Genomic DNA, 23706 nt, shown 5'->3' on the forward strand with positions numbered 1-23706 from the left:
AGGCTTGCCAGCCTGACATACCACTGGCTGATATTTAGTAGATTTTTTTTTTAAATTCTGATTCAACTTCTTAGAGCTTACGCTGAGTTCTTGTAAGATGTAACGCATGAAAACAAACAAAAAAAAATGGTGAATGATTCAGTGTAACAGAACTTTGCAGTAAAATCACAAAGTGAAAACAATCACTAAAAATTTTTAATATTGAACTTCTATGGCAGTGTTGATTAGCCCAGAGATTACTTATACATACAACATGAAAAATATTTAATGAAATTATGTTGAAAATATATGACTGAGCTAGCTGTCTAATCATTACATAGATGCTACAAATTATGATGTCATGGGCACTGTATTTTTGGCTATTCTCCTAAAGAGGAAAAAGGCCCTGGTGGTTATGAGCTGGTTGAGAAGAGAGAGGTTTGAACATATCCTTATTTAATCCTCCAATGTCATTTCCTCAATGAGGCTCTCCCAAACACCCCTATAGAAAACAGGTAGCCAGCACTCACTCTGTATCACAGAATGCATCTATACATAAATTTATAAAGCTTAATTATTTTTTACTGGATTATTTGCTTTGTCACTGCATGCAATGTAAGGTATGAGAGACAGGGAGTATACTGTTTTGAGAGGCAGTACAGCAAAATGATTAAAAGCACAGACTCGAGGCCTAAACACACTGAGTAGGAATGCTGGCTCTGCCGTGTACTAGATTTATAGCCTCGGGCATTGCTTCACATCTCTATGTGTACTGACTTGCAAAATAAAAGTTAATAATAGGGTTAATACATCTTAAAAAATACATAACGAAGATCTGTGTAGTAGATATTAATCACTATGAATGGTCCCCAACTTACGATGGTTCAACTTATGATTTTTCTACTTTATGATGGGGCAAAAGAGCTATTCATTCAGCAAAAACCATACTTGAATTTTGGATTTTCCCTGTCTAGCGATGCAGTATGATACTGTTATGTGAGATATTCAGCACTTTATTATAAAATAGGCCTTATGTTAGATGATTTTTCTCAGCTGTAGGCTAATGTAAATATTCTGAGCACGTTTAATATAAGCTAGGCTAAGCTGTGATATTTGATAGATTAGGTATATTAAATGCATTTTTGACTTACAATATTTCTACTTATGATGGGTTGATCGAAATGAAACCCCATGGTAAATTGAGGAACATTGTATATGAACAACAGCTCTTATTATTAACGTTTACCACCTTCTTCAATGCCTAGAATAGCAAATGAATGAATAAATACTCAACACACCTATACACACATACACCCTGCATATCCTACTTCCTAATGAAATGAAGACTATTCATAATAAGGTGTTCCTTTATAAATAATTAAACTACTCAAAGTACCTGTCTATGTCAACTATATACATGGAGCATTACACACTATCTTTAAGCTGTATTTGGCACTATGGGGACCAGTGCTTCCACTGAATTCATTGCTTCTCAACCCATGGTCCTCAGAGTTACTGTAAAACACCTTCAGACCTATAGTGCATCAAATATAGTTAATTGACTGAATAAATTTGTCTTGTATCTATTTTTCAACTTTATGACATTAATAAAGTATAAACACATTTAAAACTACTACTAAGTTCAATAGAACCTTTATTGTTTTATAGTTCCTCAGCAACTGATTCAAAGAATGCAACTAGAATCTTTTGGGATTCTGTAAGGTTTGACATTGAAAAGAAACCTCGTACTTGGAAAGGTTGAGAACCACAGGTCTAGGTTATGCTACATCATTAAAATGTCATATCTGCCTCCCTGAGCTCCCTGGCAAGCAGCAAAGGGCACTTGAGACAGGAATATACAAAGACTAAAAGTGCTCCTGCTAAGCCTTCTCTTCTAAAGGGCTCTGGGAGTCATTGCCTGAATTTGTCCACATTTGTGAAATCCGTTTCAGCAAAAACATCAGCCCTTTGGCCAGAAACAGCTTAAACCATTGTGGACAAAGATTTCCTTCTATTTGAACATAGATAAATTGAGACTGAGAGAAGGTAGTTGACCACAAGGCTTACACTGTTGCAATGTTTCTAAATTCCAGCGGTGTCTCTCTAAATATTTATCTTCATTTAGAGGCTTTTCAATTAGGTGCTAAAATATTAGCAACTTCACCCACTAATCACCCACTATCACAATAAGCACATTGTAACATTCATGCAACAAATGTATATGCACATACACTGGAATAAACACCGGAAGTGAAATAGTAAACATGAGAAACAGTAAAGCTATTGTGGAACACCATGACAAGAAGAAAACCTTGGTATCTCATTAGATTCCAGTTTTCTGGAAACTCCTAAATAAAGGATACTACTATCAAGAAGACATGAGCTCTGTGTTATTTATTCTTTTTGTGTCTATAAGCATAGTTAAAAAGTTAATTCAGCAGTCTGTCAATTATCTGCATCATTATCAGTGATGGAGATAAGGCTTAGGCAGAACCAGTGTGATGGGTTTGTTTATAAAATCCAGTTTCATTTGCTCTGCCTGAAGACACAAGACCCCATCTCCAAATTGCTTTTACTTAGGTCAGGACCGTGTAATCAGTCAGTCTTGTGAAAATGTGAATGAAATTGATAGATGTAACTTACAGTCAGAAGTTAAAGGAGGGTATATATACGTTCTCTACGGACTTTCTTCTAAAACCATTTAAGACCCACTGCTAAAGTCACATTAGTAAGATACAAACATTTCTATGAGAAGTTCCTGTTTTTTGTTTTTTGGGTTTTTTTAATTGTACTTTAGTTTCTGGAGTACAAGTGCAGATCATGCAGGAATGTTGCATAGGTACACACATGGCAATGTGGTTTGCTGCCTCCATTCCCCCCGTCACCTACATCTGGCATTTCTCCCCATGTTATCCATCACCTCCCCACCCTCCCGCTGTCCCTCCCTTGGCTCCCCCAACAGACCCCAGTGTGTGATGCTCCCCTCCCTGTGTCCATGTGTTCTCATTGTTCAACACCCACCTATGAGTGAGAACATACAGTGTTTGATTTTCTGTTCTTGTGTCAGTTTGCTGAGAATGATGGTTTCCAGATTCATTCATGTCCCTACAAAGGACACAAACTCATCATTTTTTGTGGCTGCATAGTATTCCATGGTGTATATGTGCCACATTTTTCTTCTGCAGTCTATCATCCGTGGGCATTTGGGTTGGTTCCAGGTCTTTGCTATTGTAAACAGTACCACTATGAACATACGTGTGCATGTGTCTTTATAATATAATGATTTATAATCCTTTGGATATATACCCCGTAATGGGATTGCTGGGTCAAATGGAATTTCTATTTCTAGGTCCTTGAGGAATCACCACACTGTCTTCTACAATGGTTGAACTAGATTACACTCCCACCAACAGTGTAAAAGTGTTCCTATTTCTCCACATCTTCTCCAGCATCTGCTGTCTCCAGATTTTTTAATGATCGCCATTCTAACTGGCATGAGATGGTATCTCAATGTGGTTTTGATTTGCATTTCTCTAATGACCAGTGATGATGAGCATTTTTTCATATGTTTGTTGGCCTCGTATATGTCTTGTTTTGAAAAGTGTCCATATCCTTCGCCCACTTTTGGTGGGTTTGCTTGTTTTTTTCTTGTAAATGTGTTTTAGTTCTTTGTAGATTCTGGATATTAGCCCTTCGTCAGATGAGTAGATCGCAAAAATTTTTTCCCATTCTGTTGGTTGCTGATTCACTCTAATGACTGTTTCTTTTGCCGTGCAGAAGTTCTTGAGTTTAATTAGATCCCATTTGTCTATTTTGGCTTTTGATGCCAATGCTTTTGGTGTTTTAGCCATGAAGTCCTTGCCTATGCCTATGTACTGAATGGTTTTGCCTAGGTTTTCTTCTATGGTTTTTATGGTGTTAGGTCTTATGTTTAAGTCTTTAATCCATCTGGAGTTAATTTTAGTGTAAGATGTCAGGAAGGGGTCCAGTTTCTGCTTTCTGCACACTGCTAGCCAGTTTTCCCAACACCATTTATTAAACAGGGAATCCTTTCCCCATTGCTTGTTTTTGTCAGATTTGTCAAAGATCAGATGGTTGTAGATGTGTGGCATTGCCTCCAGGGCCTCTGTTCTGTTTCATTGGTCTATATCTCTGTTTTGGTACCAGTATCATGCTGTTTTGATTACTGTAGCCTTGTAATATAGTTTGAAATCAGGTAGCATGATGCCTCCAGCTTTGTTCTTTTGCTTAGGATTGTCTTGGCTATGCGAGCTCTCTTTTGGTTCCATGTGAAGTTTAAGGTGTTTTTTTCCAGTTCTGTGAAGAAGGTCATTAGTAGCTTGATGGGGATAGCGTTGAATCTATAAATTACTCTGGGCAGTATGGCCAGTTTCACAATATTGATGCTTCCTAAACATCAAAATGTGGAACTTAAGGAGTTAGTCATACACAAGTTTTGTATTAAAATGGCTCCTCGGTCTTGCCCAAATGTACTGAAATTAGAGGCACAGATATTTCAAGCAGTGGTCAGGTATGGTGACAATGAAGCAGTGTTCTTTCCTTTATGCAAAGCTAATTGGCTTATGTGTAAATTGACTGTACAACTGTGACTTCATTAGTGAATCAAGTAAGTTAATTTGTGCAAGTGATATAACATAGATGTTAAGAGTCTCAACACTCATCAATATAGACTTTGGTCTGAATGCCAGTTTCACCATCTTCTAGTTCTTGGGTCATATGCAATTTTACCACTTTTTAACTTTAGGACTCTAACTCTCAGTTTCCTCTTCTAAGAAATCAGGGTAAGAATATTTGCTACCTAGAATTTTTCTGATTATTAAATGAGTTAACGTTTGTAAAATCACTCAGCACAGTGTCTAACAAATGGTAAACAGCCACTAATGAGAATTATCATCATGCGCATTAAATCTGTTCCTTTCAGTATAATCATACAATGGATAAATCCGGGTATAAATATTCATACTCACATATATATTATGAATGAAAACATGTTACATCTGCTAAATAACTTTTGGCACCTCCAAGGAAATATTATTACAATTGAGCTACCACATAGAATTCCACTGTTGGAAAACATGAGTGAAATCTGATATATAATGTAGGCTTAAAGATTAAAATGTAAATGAACTAAAATTTTTAAAATATTTAAAATGTTAACATAAACTCTTAAAGGTACTCATTAAATAGGGAATTTTTTCCTCTGCCTTAAGTACAGTATTACCAGATATTACATATTATCAATTACTCACAGTTACTATGACATCAACTATATATGCCATATCTGCTCCTGATGTGGGATACAGAAAGTAAGGAGTATGAATCCAAAGACCTCCCAGACACTTGCTTTCTATATAAAGTGAATAATTAGCTTGCTTTTTACTCATTTACATTTTGCTTGTGAAATCTATTCTTCAAGTCAAAGACCACCACTAACTTTTTGAAGAATAAATTCATAAATTAAAGATTGAAGTAATCAGCCCTGAACTGTTTTACTCACCCTCCAGAAAATTATCCAATCTGTGCTTCCAGGATCTTTCGAATTGTTAGCACCATGCAAATCATTTCTTAAGATTTCACCAGGAATGTCATTTCTTATTGTTTTCATTGCTTCTCACATTGCCCTCTTCATGCCTGAACCAACTGACAAACTTGCCTGTCGAACTGTGAATTAGAGTCTGGAGTAACTCTCAATTCGTAACAGGTGTAAGTTTCAAGATGCCTTTGTGCCTGCTGAGCTATGGCTTCCTTATCCAACCTCCTGGGCTGCTTTCGTGGGACTGATTTATACTCCAGTTTTCTGACTAGGATTGGATCTTGTTTCTGAGCTCCAACAATCACAACAAGGTTCTGAAACAGTCCCAATTTTCCTAAGAGTTGAACCCTCTCTCCCTTTTGCCAACAACTGGCTAGAATCCTACTTCAACCCAGATGGATTTCCACACTCCAGAAACCACACAATTCCCATCCACCTGTTTCTGAGCAGCACAGCTACTGGAAAACTCCAGCTACTGGGCCCCAACCACCTAATTTGAATCTTGGGATATCAACTCAAACCCATATGGAGAAAAAATTTGCTCCATCAACTTGGACCCTGATTCAGATTCCTAACACCTTACTTGGAGGCAAACTCTCCAACTGAGTAAGTTTCCCTAGTCCTGGTGCTGTCTATTCGTAACTTATTTTTCTCTTCCTGCAGGCTAGATAATTGAGGGCTCATTGTGCCACAGGACCTGCCCCACCAAGTTTATTACAATAAATGCCTTTGGCAGCCTAATGCTGTCTTATTTCTTTCTGGCATCTTTCATTAATACAGTGTCAATGAAAAGTATCTTTAGTTATACCAAGTGTTTCTCTAGTATATTTTGGGCTCATTTCCAAGTCCCTAATGGCTCACCAGCAAAATAATACGGGATTCTCTACAGTTAGGACACTGAGTTTTAAACAATGAATAGAGGTCACGTACAGTCCTATGTGGACAAAGAAAGGGAAGCCTTTGTTGCTAGCTCTTTTCTGACACCACATTTCGGGAGTTTGCTGTGTTAAACACTCCCAGTCCCTGGTCTTCCTCCTGTCTTCTCCTGACCTGTATTTTCCCACGGTTCCTATTGTTTCTAATCTCTGCCTCACTTCTCTCTCTTTTTTTCCATCCTCAGGCTTCAATGAAGATCTTCATAATATAACTTTGCATACTTGGAAGTATATCTCTAGGACAGATTCCTTAAAATGGACTTACAGGGGCTGTTCGACATTTTTTTTTAATATGAAAAGAAAAAGCAATGGTGACATCCTACAAAAATCCTTTGCTTTCCACTCTCTGTTGAAAGAGCACAAATTTCTATACGATTCTAAGTTATATTAAGAGCATTAGTGGTTGTGGGAAGGGTGAGAAGCTGAGAGGAGGTGGGAAAGCAAGAAAAGAAGGGAAATAGAGAAAAGAGGAAGAGAGAGAATTGGAAGTTTTTCAGGCAAATGAGAGGAACATTTGGTGGGGAGGAAAAGATTTAAACTATGCCCGAGCACAATGGCATTCACTTCCAAATTTAAAATTGTCTGCTGATGGTGGCTGAAAACATACAACTCTTTTCTAAATCTTATTTTCACTATTATAGTCTTCTCAGGCTGACATAATTACCTTTTGGGGTTTTATCAGCCTTTGGCAAAATTACAGCATCTACATTTCAAAAATGTTCTATTTCCAGAAAGTAATCTACAGCCTCTTATTTTTTAATACATGGCAGGTGGCTAGCTGTTAACAAACTTTTTTTTTTCCCTAAAGAATGACATAATTAACCAAAGTATGCTACATTCCCATTGCTGGAAATCCAATAACAAGAAGTTGTTAAAATCTGATTCCATTTAATAATAAACTAGTGTTTGAAATTATTATTTTTTCATAATCTAGCATCTTGCCAAATTCACCCAAGGTTCCCTTTCACATAATAGCTGTCTGTTGTTCTCACTCTATTTCACCCTGCAGCAGGTGACAGCTTTGTTGTCAGTCCACATGAGGATAGACTTTGGAACAAAGGAAAAGAAAAGGTATCAAAGTAGGCATGCTGTGTCCTTCTTAAAAGCAGTTTGTCTTCTGCTCGTCTTTTGACTTCATGTGCACGTAGGGAACTGAAAGTGTTTGGCTGACACCCCTCTGGGAAGTATGATAAAGTTGAGGGAGTGTAGCTGGCTCCTTGATCTCAATGCCAATGGTGTGTGAGGAATGGCTCAAGGAGAATTAAGAACAGGTGGTACTTAGATTTTAGATTTCCAAGTTTAATTATATCACCTTAACCAGGGAGATCAGGCCTGAGCCACTGAAAAAGTAACCAAGGTCTGAGTAGACTGCTTTATAAACCTGATGCCATTTGGTTATTTTGCAATGAGAAGCATGCTTTTGAATGAAAAGGTAGTAGTCTTCTCCAGTACCCAGGATAACCCCTGCCTGCAAAGAAGTTGGTTTTTAAACAAAATTGTTTGCTAAAACACAGCTGTGTTAGCATGGAATCAGCAAATGGGATATAACATGATAAAAATAATAGCACCTGCTCATTTTATTGCTTATGATACTTTACACCAGAGCTGGCAATTTTTTTCTCTGTAAAGCTTCATGTTGTAAATATTTTTAACAACACAGGCCACAGTCTGTATCGCAGATACTCAACTCCACCATTGCAGTGTGCTGTCACTGTAGGAAAGTTGAATAAATAAGTGGACAAGGCTCTTTCCCACCCAAAAAAACTGTATATACAAAAACAGGCAGCATGCCAGATTTGCCCTTGTTCTACTCAAATTCAGCTGTGCAATAATATATGAGATACAATTCCCAGAGGTAGATGTTACCTATTTTATAGGTAAAGAAACTGCGGTTAGGAGGAATTGAGTGCTTTACGGGAAGTGGTACCATAAATAATGCTGAGTTCCTCAAACTAGACTTTGTCTTTCAAGTCTCATTCTAGCATATCAAAGTTGAGTAGTCTGGAGTTTATTTTATCCAAGCAGTGGTAAAATCTCATTTAAAATGTGTATTAATTCAAAATGAAATATTTTCTTCCAATCTTCGTGATATTTGTGTCAATTGAGTTTTATTACTTTTCCCTAAGAGCATAAGAGAAACACCAAAAATTGAATCCTTTAACTCAATTAATTGTCTAAACTCTAGGTTTACATTAAGATCTGACTTTGAACATTTAATTCCAATGAGTCAGTGGCACAAAGAAAAGTTTAATTTTCTAAAACTGCATTTATCTTTTTCACAATTTCCAATCATGCTGAGTAGAATTTTTTTTTTTTTTTTTTTACTTACCAATTAAAATATTTCCAACTCCTCTGGTTTCAACAGTCCTTTTTCAGTCTCTTCAAAGTTAAATATCCTATTAGGGCTGTTTCAGATTTACTTCTTTCACGTAATTCACTATTTTATAGGTAAGTGCTAAATATTTCAGATTTCACTCTTTCTCTTTACTTTTCTTATTATCCAGGAAAACTTCCCCAACCTAGAAAGACAGGCCAATATTCAAGTCCAGAAAATACAGAGAACACCACAAAGATATTCCTCAAGAAGAGCAACCCCAAGGCACATAATCGTCGGATTCACCAGGGTTGAAATGAAGGAGAAAATGCTAAGGGCAGCCAGAGAGAAAGGTCGGGTTACCCACAAAGGGAAACCCATCAGACTCACAGCAGATCTCTCAGCAGAAACCCTACAAGCCAGAAGAGAGTGGGGGATGAGATATTCCACATCCTCAAAGAAAAGAACTTTCAACCCAGAATTTCATATCCAGCCAAACTAAGTTTCATAAGCGAAGGAAAATAAAATCCTTTACCAACAAGCAATTGCTCAGAGATTTCATCACCACCAGGCCTGCTTTACAAGAGCTCCTGAAAGAAGCACTAAACATAGAAAGGAACAACAAGTACTTTTCTCAAGTTTATACATATGACAGGAGATGACCTTGTCCTTACAGAAGTGGGTGAAGGAGACATAAGGCGAATGCGCCTCAGATCCATGAGGTACTGGATCTCTATTATCTCTTGTACAGAATATGTGAACCGGTCTGTACCTCAGATTGGTGACTGCCAATAGGCAACAGACTCCACCAGGCTTTTGGGATGACATGTTGGCAACTCTGCTAGAACTTCAGTACCACCATTTTCACTCAGTCTCAAAATCTATGGTGGCAACTTGGTCTTGACCCCAGGCCTCTGCTACCCATGGGCAATTTTAACACCTCTTCATCACTTCACTGGGGTATACAGGAAAGTCTGTGATTCCAGAATGCCTGAAAGACAATTTATCTACCTGCTTTACAGCAAAGACACGCATAACTACCACACGCCATGTTAGAAGTATCTGTGGGCTAGGCTCCCAACTGAGGCTTGAAGACACTCAGGAAACCCTGATCAGCCAGGCTCTCATAACCATGTCAATTCCTGTTTTCAATTTTAGACAGATAATAAAGCCCTTCTTCATGATCTGAAGACCCTTCTCTCTGTAGTCTTCTTGCCATCCTTTCCCCACCAACTACCTGGACTGCAAGCAGCATATTCTCATTCATTTATTCTTAGTTTTTCTGTCTCTGTCCCTGTGTGTCTCTCTCTTTCTCTTTCTCTTCCCTTCATGAGGTATAACCTGAGTGAGGTCAAGCAAATTTGATCTCAGTCATGAGATCTAGATAAAAGAATCTAGAAAATCCTGTTTAACAATGCCTGGCTTTCAAGGTAGTTGTCTCCTGTAAACTTCTATTTGTATGACCAGAAGCTGAATATTAGTTCACTTTCCCTTTGATTTCACCTGGCATTCTTTTTTGTTTTTTAACCTGGCATTCTTAATCTTTTTCTGTGGTAGATAGATGCCTAAAGCTAACTGAGAAATTAAATGTGGATATATGCCACACACACACGCGCGCGCGCGCACACACACACACGTATACATACATACAAAAATATATACACATTAATACATTCAAAAATATAAACAGGAATAACATCAGGTATTATTCCTGCTTATAAGGTGACTGACTAGAGTGGTCTAACTTTCACCACACACCCCCAGACAGAAAGGAACCAAACAGTCAATAAACAATTATATTTCAACTGGAGCAATTGAGAAACTCTGCCTCCTGGGTTCAAGGGATTCTCCTGGCTCAGCCTTCCCAGTATCTGGGATTACAGGCACCTGCCACCACGCCCAGCTAAGTTTTGTAATTTTAGTAGAGACAGGGTTTCATCATGTTGGCCGAGCTGGTCTCAAACTCTTGATGTCATGTGATCCACCTACTTTGGCTTCCCAAAGTGCTGGGATTACAGGTGTGAGCCACCATGCCTGGCCTTATAGCCTTCATTGTCTAGAGTCGAGACTAAAATAATTTCATCACACTCATGGCATCATAATAACCATCTTCTGTGATCCCTTTCCTCATATGACTATTTTATAAACAGAAAGTTTATTATTTTAATTTTGCAAAGCCGTTTTGATAGCATATTAACCAATCCTAATAATATTCTATTAAATGAATAAATCCTTAAATAGAGATCAGTCATCTCTCTCTATCTCTCTCTCTCTCTCACACACACACACACACACACACACACACACATTTTATGATCTACCCAGAGCAGTTTATAATTATAATTTTATTATAAAGTTCCATTTGAGGACTCATGTAACTCTGTTGTATTCAAATCTGTGTTATGAGTCATGTGGTAACAAAGGTCTTCCCTAGTTATATTTATAATTAAAGTTTCCCTTATAAGTCCTTTTTTCCAACTCATTGATCATTTTTGTGATATTTGAACCATTTCGACATTCCTACTCATTAGATGAATTCAACAGTCTCATAATGCTTTGAATGTTTCTTTATATATTTTCCACAAATACCGAAAAATCTCTGGTTTTATTTTCCTTTATTTCCCTTTCCTGCTTGCGTTTGATATCATTTTGTTAGACTGTGCATTGATTTCTATAATTATAAATGCTTTCCTTACATCATGGGTTCTACATCTTACACTGTACCTTGAAATCTATTTTTTAAATTCTGGAAACAAAAGACATTAACATTGCACTTAAGCTATTGACCATAAAGTTGTTGTGGATTTAACTCAAATTACCCTATGAGGAGGATTCATGTGCCAACATACAGTTGTTGAATCTTTATATGTAGAGTGACATCAAATATTCTGTTTAAGACAGTTAATTCCCCCTTGTTGATGAGGAAAACAGAAATATTTTGTTATCAGCTGTTACTTACTGAGTAGCTGGGCTGCCTTGGTAAAAGTCTGAGAAGAGTAATTTGGAAGGAGCAAATACCACGACATAGAAAGAAATTCTATTTTCTGAGGAATCCTAAATGCTCTTAAACCATGCTCTTCTTCATGAGACACTGAAAACACCTGGCCTTTCCATCTTTCACCCCATACTCCTTTTCAGGTTCTAGGACTTATTTAGGGAGGTACATCAGCATTTTTGACACTTGCTTCTTAAGCATTCTTTGTACTTTCCATGCTAGCGGATCCTTTCTGCCTTGTTAATTGCCTCAGACTAATAAAGTAAACTGAAGTCTCATTTTCTCAATGAACAATGGGTAAGCATTAACTGAAATCTCATGAACATCTGTATTTAATTTTTCTAGGAAAGCAGACATGTAGCCTCTGTTTCCCACCACTAAGCTATCAGTGCCTAACACAGCATCTGACTGTGTGATGTCCACACGTTTGTTAAACACTTCACGTGGTAATAATAGTCACATGAAAAACAGTCTCCTAGAGTTTTAAAAATATTAATTCTTTTGACTCATATACATAGACATGTTATTGTTCCATATAATGAAACAAGATGTTCTTATTAATAAAGTTATCTACACTCTCATTTATAAAATCTCTCTTACCTTTCCCTTGGCAATACGATTTTATGAACAGCTAGTCTTTTTGTTTTTTCACATCTGCTTACTGATTCAAACTCCAAGTTTCAGTTTTCTCATCAACAAAGTGGTGACCAAAGAAGAAACAACCTCTTCCTCACAGAATAGTTATGAGGATTAAATGCAGCAAATTATTCAAGAGTTGATTTACTCAAATATGCCTACCAGATATTCCCAATGCTCGATAAATATCAATTGCCTTTTTCACTTCCTCTTTTTGTTCTGGCTGCAAAACAAAATATCATCTGCAGTATTTCAGTAAGAAAAGATGAGATTCTCCATTTACACAAAGGCTTATTCTACCTTAGAAAGTAAGCAAACTTACAGAGCAGTGCTAAACACAAATATCAGTTGTATAGGTGACGGAGAGCTGAAGTCTGTTCAATAAATCATGAGAGAATATAAAGCCTAACAAAGAGGAGTGTAATTGGAAACTGTAGTACCTCCATCTGCTCCAACATCTTTTATTGGGTCCTGATTATTATTGCCTGTGGCAGATAAGCTTTAGACTACTCTGAATAAGGTGAAGTGTGACACTAATTGTTACATTTGAACTCTTACCAGATTAGAAATTGTGCATCTAGGCATACACCATGTAATAGATTTCAGGTCCCTTTTTTCTGTTTTCAGGAGATTATTCTATATGGAATGTTTTAGTGTATTATTTAAAAATAAATTTTGTACAGGATATGTTCCCTAAGACTTTGTGTCAGGTGAAAGAAAGGAAAACAGTCACACCAGTCTAGTACAAGCAAGAAGCAGCTAGCATCCACCTTCCTAAATGTGGGGCCAACCCAATCTGCAGGTCAATTACAGAACGGAAAATATTGTCTTTGTTTAGGAAAAGTATCACTTTATATGAAAGAAAAAAATCTGTCTTTGGAAGAACTGATCCAATTCAGAGGAAGTAGAAAATGAACCAACACTTAGAATATAACAGGCTTGACATAAAACTCTACTAGTAGGAACTGTTATTCATATGTAACAGAAAAATGGGCTCATGGAAGTTAAATGGAAGTCACACAGCTAGCAAGTAAATAAACAAGGATTCAAACTTAGCAGGGTATTTTTTTCTGCCTTTCAAACATGTATGATTCTACTCCGCCTCCCTGTTTTATGAGCGAAGGACGCAGAGGATTGCTCCCAGGATCGAATTAATAATGTATTAAGTTAAAGAAATGTGCTTTAAAAGATGAAGGATGGAGGTGTCTGGTAAACACACAGACACACCCTGACCCAGTTTTTCCACAATAAAATGGAATGCTGTGAAAATAAAATTGGATGAAATTCTAAGAGCACTTTAGAAAGCTAAAATACTGTAATTTTATTCTTGTTGTTGTTGTTAAAATGGAGTCTCTCTCTTACCTAGTCTGGAGTGCAGTGGTATGACCTCTGTTTACTGCAACCCCAGCCTCTTGGATTCAAGTGATTCTTCTGCCTCAGCCTCCCAGGTAGCTGGGATTATAGGCATGCACCACCATGAACAGCTAATTTTTGTATTTTTAGTAGAGACAGGGTTTTGCATTGTTGAACAGGCTGGTCTTGAACTCTTGAACTCAGATGATCCACATACCTTGACCTACCAAAGTGCTGTTATTACAGCACGAGCCACTGCAAAGTATCGTAATTGCATTTATGTTATTTATAGTATAGACGCAGAAAGCCATTTGCCTTGAGACCCTTCTTTCTTCCCTCCTACTTTTCCTCCTCACTTCATTTTCACCTCTCTCCTATCACATATTCCCACATGTGAAGAGAGCTAAGTCCTTCAAACAAATTTTCAAGAAAATAAAAATAGAAGGTGAAAAGGAGAATGTATAAAAGCTTCAGGGAGGAAGAAAATTGTATTCATGGCTAAGGGCAGCATTCTCAGAATTATTTCAGAATTACAATAATATCCTTATTTATTTTATTTATAAGCTCCTTAAGGGCAGAGATGGTATCTTAAGGCTCTTTGTATTCCCAGCAAGTAGCACAGAAAATAAACTTAATAAATGTTTACTGTTGATAGACAATACATACACACACAGAGAGAGAGAGAGAGGAATGATGATTAATGTATAGTGAATTCCTTCGCTGCAAGAATTTTGTTGCACCCCTCTTGCATTAGTCTATTCTCATGCTGCTAATAAGGACATACCTGAGACTGGGTAATGTATACAGGAAAGGATTGCTCGAGCCCAAGATTACAAGACTGCAGTGAGTCATGATCATGCCACTGCACTCCAACCTCGGCAACAGGGTGAGACCCCAACTCAAAAATTTTTACAGGGCAGTTTGAGGAAAATTGTATCTATAAATATTAAATCTTCTGATACATAAACATGTATATCTTTGTATTTATTTAGATTTTCTTTAAAATATTTTTGGTCATGCTTTGTAGTCTCAGTAGAAATATCTGGCATATCTTTTACATTTTTTGGTGTTTAATGTTTTGGATACTGTATTAGTCCATTTACAAACTGCTATAAAGAACTGCCCAAGACCAGATAATTTATAAAGGAAAGAGGTTTAATTGACTCACAGTTCAGTATGGCCAGAAGGCCTCAGGAAACTTCAAGCAGGGTAAAAGGGAAGCAAACATGTCCTTCTTCACATGACAGAAGTGCCAAGCAAGGAGGGGAAAGCGCCTTTAAAAAATCAGGTCTCATGAGGACTCACTCACTATCACAAGAACAGCAGCATAGGGGTAGCCACTCCCATGATTCAATTACCTCCCACCGTGTCCCTCCCACAACACATGGGGATTATGGGAACTATAATTCAAGATGAGATTTGGGTGGGGAAACAGCCAAACCATACCACCTCCTGAGATTACTAAAACAAGTATGGTGAGTTTCAAAAGCAGATTACAAGTTTTATATTTTAACTAGGAAAGCAAAAAGAATTAAAATTCTAATTAAGTGGCCAGTAGGTAGGGAGAAACCAGAAAATTATAATGTAAACAAAGGCAAGGGAAAAAATTGTTTTAGGAAGAGAAAGGATAGCATCAGTTTCTACAGTGAGGTCAAATATAATATATAAGGAAGTGTCCAAAGAATTAAATAACAAGGAGCACATTGATAAACTCATCAGAAGAAGAAAATTGATTCTGTCTTCTAACTGACTTCTTCTAACTATAATTTTGTTTATTGAAAGAACATCTCAATTGTCTAAATTATCTCATGCTGATTTATATGAAAAAACCATTGGCAATAATGAATGTATTCATCCATTTGTACAACTTGAGCACTTGCTTGGACAGTGGAGAAAAGAGTAGATAAATATTGTGAATATTTAGGCTACCTCTCGTCTACTTTATCATTTTTCTCAAACTTTGGTTTGCATCAAAATCACCTTGAGAGGCTTTTGGAAAATACATTTAGAAACCACATAATTTTTATTTGGGTTTAGCCCAAAACTGAGTGAATCTGAATCATCTGCTATAGGACCAAAGTATCCATATTTTTATAATCTTCCAAGATAATTTTAATGCACATCAGTGTTTTAAACCACTAACATTATTTCTCTAATAGCCATATTGTAAAGGTATGTCTGTGGTTTCCATTTCTATTTCAGAATGACAGAAAACTCAGATAACCTAAAAATTCTCAAGCTCTAATACCAAGAAATGCTGGGTCAAATATAATACAATTCTGGATAAAATGTAAAAATGAAAAAGACCTTGCTTCTTGTGATAACAATGAGAAAAACCTAGACCAAGGAAAAGTTATCATTTTAATGTCACCAAGGAAGACTAGATGCTTCAAGGAAGACTTGGTAAACTGGCATTTGTACATACTGAATTCTGCCATACCTAGGAAGAGGTATCTGGTTTAGCCACGGCAAATTAAAGTGAGAGGTGCTGAAGATGGACAGATTTCATGGAAAATAGGAGAGGTCAGAATTATCTTGAATGATCGTGTGACTGAACTGTAGTATAAAAAATGCACAAGCATGAAACAAATTGCTGGTCTAATAATTCTCTCCTCCAACAATACCCTCAAATTTTACAACAGAGCTACAGTAAAGGAGGATCTGAAAACATGATCCTGTGCATTTTCAAAATGACTGGATTTTTGAGTCCTAAAAGTGATGAATCCAAAGAATAACCAACATACTGGAAAGTGCAGCCAACTCACTCCCAACTCAAATATTTACAAGGTAAAAGGAGATTGAATTCAATATAATTATAGCTGTGGCTCAGCCTTATCTCAACACAATATGCTAAGGACAATAAATGATGAGGACCTCATTCTAATCACGTAACCTAGGAAAGGGATTTTATTCTCTGGACTTCAGAACAAGCAATATGTTCTTCAATCTCAACTCTTGAGTGAATGATGTTTGTCATAAGAATCTTAAAAAGTGAAAGACAGAAAATTTACATCTAAGTAACAAAGATCTACTGATACAAGTAGAAAACAAATAGTACGATGATAGACTTACCAAAATTATACCATAACTATGTTAAAAGTTATTGGGAAAAAATTCTAAAACTAAATACTGTTTATATGAGACATGCCTAAAATGTCTCATATAAACAGTATTCAGTTTTACACATTTAGATTTATAGATACTAATAGGTTAAAAAGAAGGAAAAAGATACTAAGGCAAACAAACCACTTTGGCAGCACATACACTAAAAGTTAAAATGATAAAGAGATGATTTGCATAGTTCCTGTGAGGGGATGACATGCAAATTTGTAAAGCATTCCATATTTTTTATTACCACTAGACTACCCTGTAAGAAGTGCTTGAGTCCTGTACTTGAAAGCAAAGAAGAATATCTACTATCTTGAAAATATACAAAAAGCACTTGAAGAAGATGGCAGATAGGAGGGGGGGCTAATGTGCATATCCCATTTGTCAAAAATAGAAAAAAAGAGACAAAGAAGGTCATTATTTAATGACAAAGGGATCAATTCAGTGAAAGGATACGACAATTATAAAATATATATTCACTCAACACAAGACCATCCGGATATACAAAGTAAATATTCTTAGCGCTAAAGAGAGAGATAGATCCTACTAAAACAACAGTTGAGAACTTCAAAATCTAGACAAAGATATCAATGAAGAAACATTGGATTTAAACTGCACTTTAGACCAAATGGACCTAAAATATATTTATAGAAAAGTTCATCTAGCAGCTGCAGAATACACATTTTTATCATCAGCATATGGAACATTCTCCAAGATAGACCATATGTTAGGTTACAAAGCACTCAACAAATCTTTAACAACTGAAAGCACATCAAGTCTATTCAAATCACAAAATGTAGTAAAACTAGAAATCAACAAGAGAAACTTTGTAAACTGCACAGATACATGGAAATAATACAACATGCTCCTGATCACTGGGTGAAAAAATGAGTTAATAATAAATTTTTAAAATTTCTTGACACAAGTGAAAATGGAAACACAATATACCGAAACTTATGGGTTATAGCAATAGTAATACAAACAGATAAGTTTATAGCAATAAATGCATACATTAAAAGTAGAAAGATTTCAAATAAATGACCTAAAAATTCACCTCAAAGAACTAGACAAGCAAGAACAAATCAAAATGAAATTAGCAGAAGGAAGAAAACAGTAAAGATTAGAGCAGTAGTAAATGAGATAGAGACAAAAAATACAATACAAATGATTAACAAAATGAAAAGTTACATTTTGAAAAGATAGACAAAATTGATAAACCACTAGCTAGATTAACCAAGAAAAAAGAGAGAGAATCCAAACAAGTAAAATAAAAAAGGAGACATTACAACTGATACTATGGAAATTTAAAAGATCATTAAAGACTACTACAAACAACTACAAGCTAAATGTTGAAAAACCTGGAAGAAATGGATGAATTTCTGGACATATATGACTTCCCAATATTGAACCAGGAAGAAATAGAAACCCTGAACAGATTAGTAAGGAGTAACAAGACTGAATCTGCAATAGAAAGTCTCCCAACAAAGAAAAGCTCAGGATTAGATGGCTTTACTATTGAATTCTACCGGACTTTTAAAGAACACCAATTCTCATACTATTCCAAAAATTGACGAGAAGAGAATTCTTCCTAACTGATTCTACAAGGCCAGCATTACCATGATACCAAAACCAGATATGAACAAATCAGACAAGAGAAAACTACAGATCAATATCCCTAATGTATATAGATGCAAATATCCTCATCAAAATACTAGCAAACCAAATTAATAGCATATTAAAAGAATTATACACAATGACCAAGTGGGATTTATCCCAGGTATGCAAGGACAGTTCAGCATATATAAATCAATAAATGTGATACATCACTTCAACAGAATGATGGACAAAACCCGTATAATCATCTCAACAGATGCAAAAAAGGAATGTGACAAAGTTCAACATCTCTTAATAATAAAAACTCTCAACAACTTAGGCTTGGAAGGAATATATGTCCACATAAGAGCCATATAAGATAAGTAAATAGCTAACATACTCAAAGGAGAAAAGCTGAAAGTCTTTCCTCTGAGAACTTGTACAAGGCAAAGATGCTCACTTTACCACTCTTACTCAATATAGTACTGGAAGTTGCAGTCTAACAATTAGTCAAGATAAAGAAATAAAAGGCATCCAAAGTGAAAAAAAGAGGAAGCTATATTATCCCTCTTTGCAGACAACATGATCTTATATATAGAAAAGCCTAGAGACTTTTGCCAAAATCCTCTCAGAACTGATAAACAAATTCAGTAAGGTTACAGAATACAAAATAAAAATCAACATGCAAAAATCAGTAGCGTTTTTATACACCAGTAATCAACTGAAAAAGAAATTAAGAAAACAATCACATTCACAATAGCTACCAAAAATACCTAAAAACAAATTTGACCAAGAGATGAAGGACCTCTACAATGGAAACTACAAAACACTTATGAAAAAAAAAAATGAAGACACAAACAAATAAAAAGATATCCTATGCTCATGGATTGGAAGAATATTGTTAAAATGACCATACTGTCTAAAGCAATGTTCAGATTGAGTGCAATCCCTATCAAAATATCAATGACATTCTTCACAGTAGTAGAAAGAACAATCCTAAAATTTGTGTGGCAACTCAAAGGACTCTGAATAGTGAAAGCAATACTGAGCAAGAGAAAAAAGCTGAACCAGAATAGCATGGTATTGGTATTAAAATGGACATACAGAACAATGGAACAGAATAAAGAACCCAGAAATAAATCTGCATGTTTACAGCAAACTGATTTTTAACAAAGGAGCCAAGAACATACACAGAGGAAAAGGCGTTTTCTTTAATAAATGGTACTGGGAAAACTGGATAGCCATATGCAGAAGAAACTAGATCCCTATCTTTCAATATGTGCAAAAATTGACTAGAAATAGATTAAAGATGAACACAAAGCCCAAAACTATGAAACTACCAGAAGAAAACAGAAGAAATACCTCAGGACATTAGGCAAAGATTTTATGCCTAAGACTTTAAAAGTACAGACAACAGGGCCGGGCGCAGTGGCTCACGCCTGTAATCCCAGCACTTTGGGAGGCCGAGGCGGGTGGATCACGAGATCAAAAGATCGAGACCATCCTGATCAACATGGTGAAACCCTGTCTCTACTAAAAATACAAAAAATTAGCTGGGCATGGTGGCGCATGCCTGTAATCCCAGCTACTCGGGAGGCTGAGGCAGGAGAATTGCCTGAACCCAGGAGGCGGAGGTTGCGGTGAGCCGAGATCGCGCCATTGCACTCCAGCCTGGGTAACAAGAGCAAAACTCCGCCTCAAAAAAAAAAAAAAAAAAAAGTACAGACAACAAAAACAAAAATAGTTAAATAGGACTGTATTAAACTGAAAATCTTCTGCACAACCAAAGAAACAATAGAATGAAAAGACAATTTATATAATGGGAATAAATATTTGCAAGTATTCATCTGACAAGGGACTAATGTGCAGAATATACAAGGAACCCAAACAATTCAATAGCAAAAAAATAAAAAGCAATTTTAAAAAGTAGGCAAAGGAACTGAATAAACATTTCCCAAAAGAAAACATACAAATGTCCAACAAACATTAAAAAAAAAATGCTTAACATCATTTTCAGGGAAATGCAAATCGATAGTTTTCTTGTTTTCACATATGAGTGAGAATATGTGGTATTTACCTCTCTGTGCCCGACATACTTTGCTTAACATAATGTCTTCCAGGCTCAATATTATCTTACCCTAGCTAGAATAGCTAATAACAAAAAGAAAATAACAAATGCCAGTGAAAATGTATAGAAAATGGAACTCATATACTGTTGGTGGAAATGTAAATTTATACAGCATTATGGAATACAGTATGGTAGTTTCTCAAAAAACTGAAAATAGAATTTCCATATGATCCAGCAATCCCACTTCTGGGAATTTCAAAGGAACATAAATCAGTATATCAAAGGGATACCCGCAATCCCATGTTTACTGCAGTACTTAATATTCATAATAGCTAAGATATGGAATCAACCTAACTGTCCATCGATGGATGAATGGATAAACAAAGTGTGGTATATATACACAATGGAACACTGTTCAGCCATAAAAAGATAATAAAATCCTGTCACGTGTGGCAACATAGGTAAGCCTGATGAACATTATGTTAAGTAAAGTACGTCAGGCACAGAGAGATAAAGACCACATGTTCTCACTCATATGTGAAAATAAGAAAACTGCTTTGAGCCAATGGAAGTAGAGAGTACAACTAAGTATTAGAGGCTGGGAAGGGTAAGGAGGAGGAGAGCATGGGAGAGGTTGTTTAAAAGATAAAATTACAGCTAAATTAAAAATATGAGCTCTGGTGCTCTGGAGCACTGTAGAGTAAATATGGTGAATAATAATTTCTTACATATTTTCAAAAACCTAAATTGAGAGGATTTTGGATGTTCACAACACCAAGAAATAGTAGTTTGAGGTGCTGAATATGCTAATTACCCTCTTTGATAATTACACAATGTATAAAAGTATCAAAATTTCACTCTGAATCCCACAAATAGGTAGAATTATTATGTGTCAACTAAAAATAAAAGGGAAAAAATAATAATATTTAAAGATTATTTATGGTCACAGGGGATTAGAGAGGGAAACTGCTGGAAAAAAGTGTTCAAGACTTGAGAATAGACCAAAGAGTATGCTAGGGATTGTTTTAATGGAGTACTAGGCATTGCCTAGTAGACCCCTAAAAATTATCTGACTCTATAAGGGCATGAAACTCTTATCTTTTGATTGGGCAATTATATAACTCCATAGAGGTAGTGATTAACGTGTAGAAAACTGATAGCCTTTAAAATAATTCCTAGCAATAAAATGATCTCTGTTCATAACCATGATAATGAATTTTGTTCAGTAGAGAATATAAACCTCTACACAATTGGTCCTCTGTAACTGTAGGTTCCACATCAGTGGATTCAACCAACTACAGATGGAAAATTTTTTTAAATAACAAATAATATAACCATAAAAATATACATATTTTATTTAAAAATATAGTATAGCAACTATTTATATAGCATCTACATTGTATTAGGTATGAATAATGTAAATATGATTTAAAGTATATGGAAGGATGCATGCAGGTTATACACAAATACTACACCATTTTACATAATGAACTTGAGCATCCATGGATTCTGGAATCCACAAGGAGTGCTGAAACCAATCCCCTGCAGAATGAGTGTAATTCAAAATCTCACATGAACTAGTTAAAAATTCTAACCAGTTACCTCATTAATATGTTAAATGAAATACTTGACATAATTTATTTTAAAACACGTTAAAATATAAAAGCAATCCAAGGATTAGAAGAAAATACTTACAGTAAGTAGCTGACAAAGGACTCATATCTATAATATATAAAACACTTGCAAAAATTAATAGAAAAATACCAACCAAATGGAAAATTAAAAAGAAATTAACTCGAAAGGCTTTTCACAAAAGACACAGGAATGGCAAATAAGCACAATAAAAAAATGGTAATCCTCATTAGTCATTAAGGAATTGCTATACAAAATATTTTTTAAAAGACTGACAACAACAAATATCCACAAGGATGTAGAATAAATAAACGTCTCAAAATTTGTGAGTGGGAGTGAAAAATGGTACAACCACTTTGGAAAACTGTTCATTTTAAATAAATTTAAACATACAGTTTGCCCATGCAGTAGGAATTCCTAGGAATTTATCCAAGAAAATTAAAAGCGTATGCTCATGAAATAACTTGTACATAAATTTACATAGCAGCTTTATTCATAGTAGCCAAAACTGCAAAGAACCCAAATGCTTATCCAGAGGATAGTGGAAAAACAAATTATGTTTATATCATATTCATACTTCTCAGCAATTTAACAGCAACAACAAAAAACCCTATTGAGACTCTCAACAACATGAATGAATGCCTCAGACATTATTGTAAATTAAAAAAAAAGAGAAAAGAATATTCACTATTTTATTCCATTCATTTATATAATGTTCAAGGACAGAAAAAATCTACAGTTACAGAAATCATAATAGTGGTTTTCTCTGGATGGAGGGTGAGGATTCGCTGAAAAGTAGCAAGTAAAAACTTTCTGAGAAAATAAAAATATTTTATATTATGATTGGGATCTAGGATTTAGTTACATGAATGTATACATCATCAAAATTTGTCAAATTTATGCTCTATCCTTACGTCAATCAATACAACAATGCTCTAATAAATGTAGTTGTGTGTTAAATACCGATATCAGGCAATATAAGCCCTCCAACTATGTGCTTCTCTTTCAAGATTATGTTAAGTATGCTACGTCCTTTGTATCATCATCCAAGCTTTTTTTTTTTAAAAAAAAGGTTGTCAGAATTTTGATCAATATTGCTTTAAATTTGAATATCAATTTAATGAAAATTGACATTTCAACAATATTAAGTCTTCTGATCCATGAACATTGTATATTCTATTTATCTAAATAAACTCCATTTATTTAGGACTTTAAAATTTTTTGTTAAAATGTTTTCTAGTTTTCTGGGGAAAGATCTGGAATATATTCTATTATATTTATTTTTAGATGTTTGATAGTTTATACTATTTTGAATGTTTTTTACAAGTATAAAGAAATACAATTTTTATATTTTCCATTTATTCAACAAAAGTGCTAAATTCACTTGTTAATTATGCATTCTCAATGATTGTTTTTTGAATTTTCTATATATCTAAAGTATATCATTTGCAACTAATGTTTTACATTTACATTTTCAATACTAATGTTTAATTATTTTCATTTTGTAATATTTTACTAATTAGAACCACAGTATAATGT

The 23706-nt window shown here is 35.3% G+C and overlaps 1 long non-coding RNA gene and 1 other non-coding gene across 2 annotated transcripts in view; one reads left to right on the forward strand and one right to left on the reverse strand.

The window, feature by feature from the left end:
* The window catches only part of LOC135274212 (uncharacterized), a 463279-nt gene that overhangs the window by 78060 nt on the left and 361513 nt on the right, over window positions 1-23706 (reverse strand). The window lies entirely within an intron of this gene.
* On the forward strand, window positions 17012-17115 carry LOC135274379 (U6 spliceosomal RNA). Its single transcript, XR_010342221.1, has one exon. It is a non-coding gene; the product is annotated as a U6 spliceosomal RNA (small nuclear RNA).

The sequence above is a fragment of the Aotus nancymaae genome, unplaced genomic scaffold, assembly GCF_030222135.1.
Source record: "Aotus nancymaae isolate 86718 unplaced genomic scaffold, 86718_ANA_hifiasm-v0.15.2.pri h1tg000011l, whole genome shotgun sequence".
Classification (NCBI taxonomy): domain Eukaryota; kingdom Metazoa; phylum Chordata; class Mammalia; order Primates; family Aotidae; genus Aotus; species Aotus nancymaae.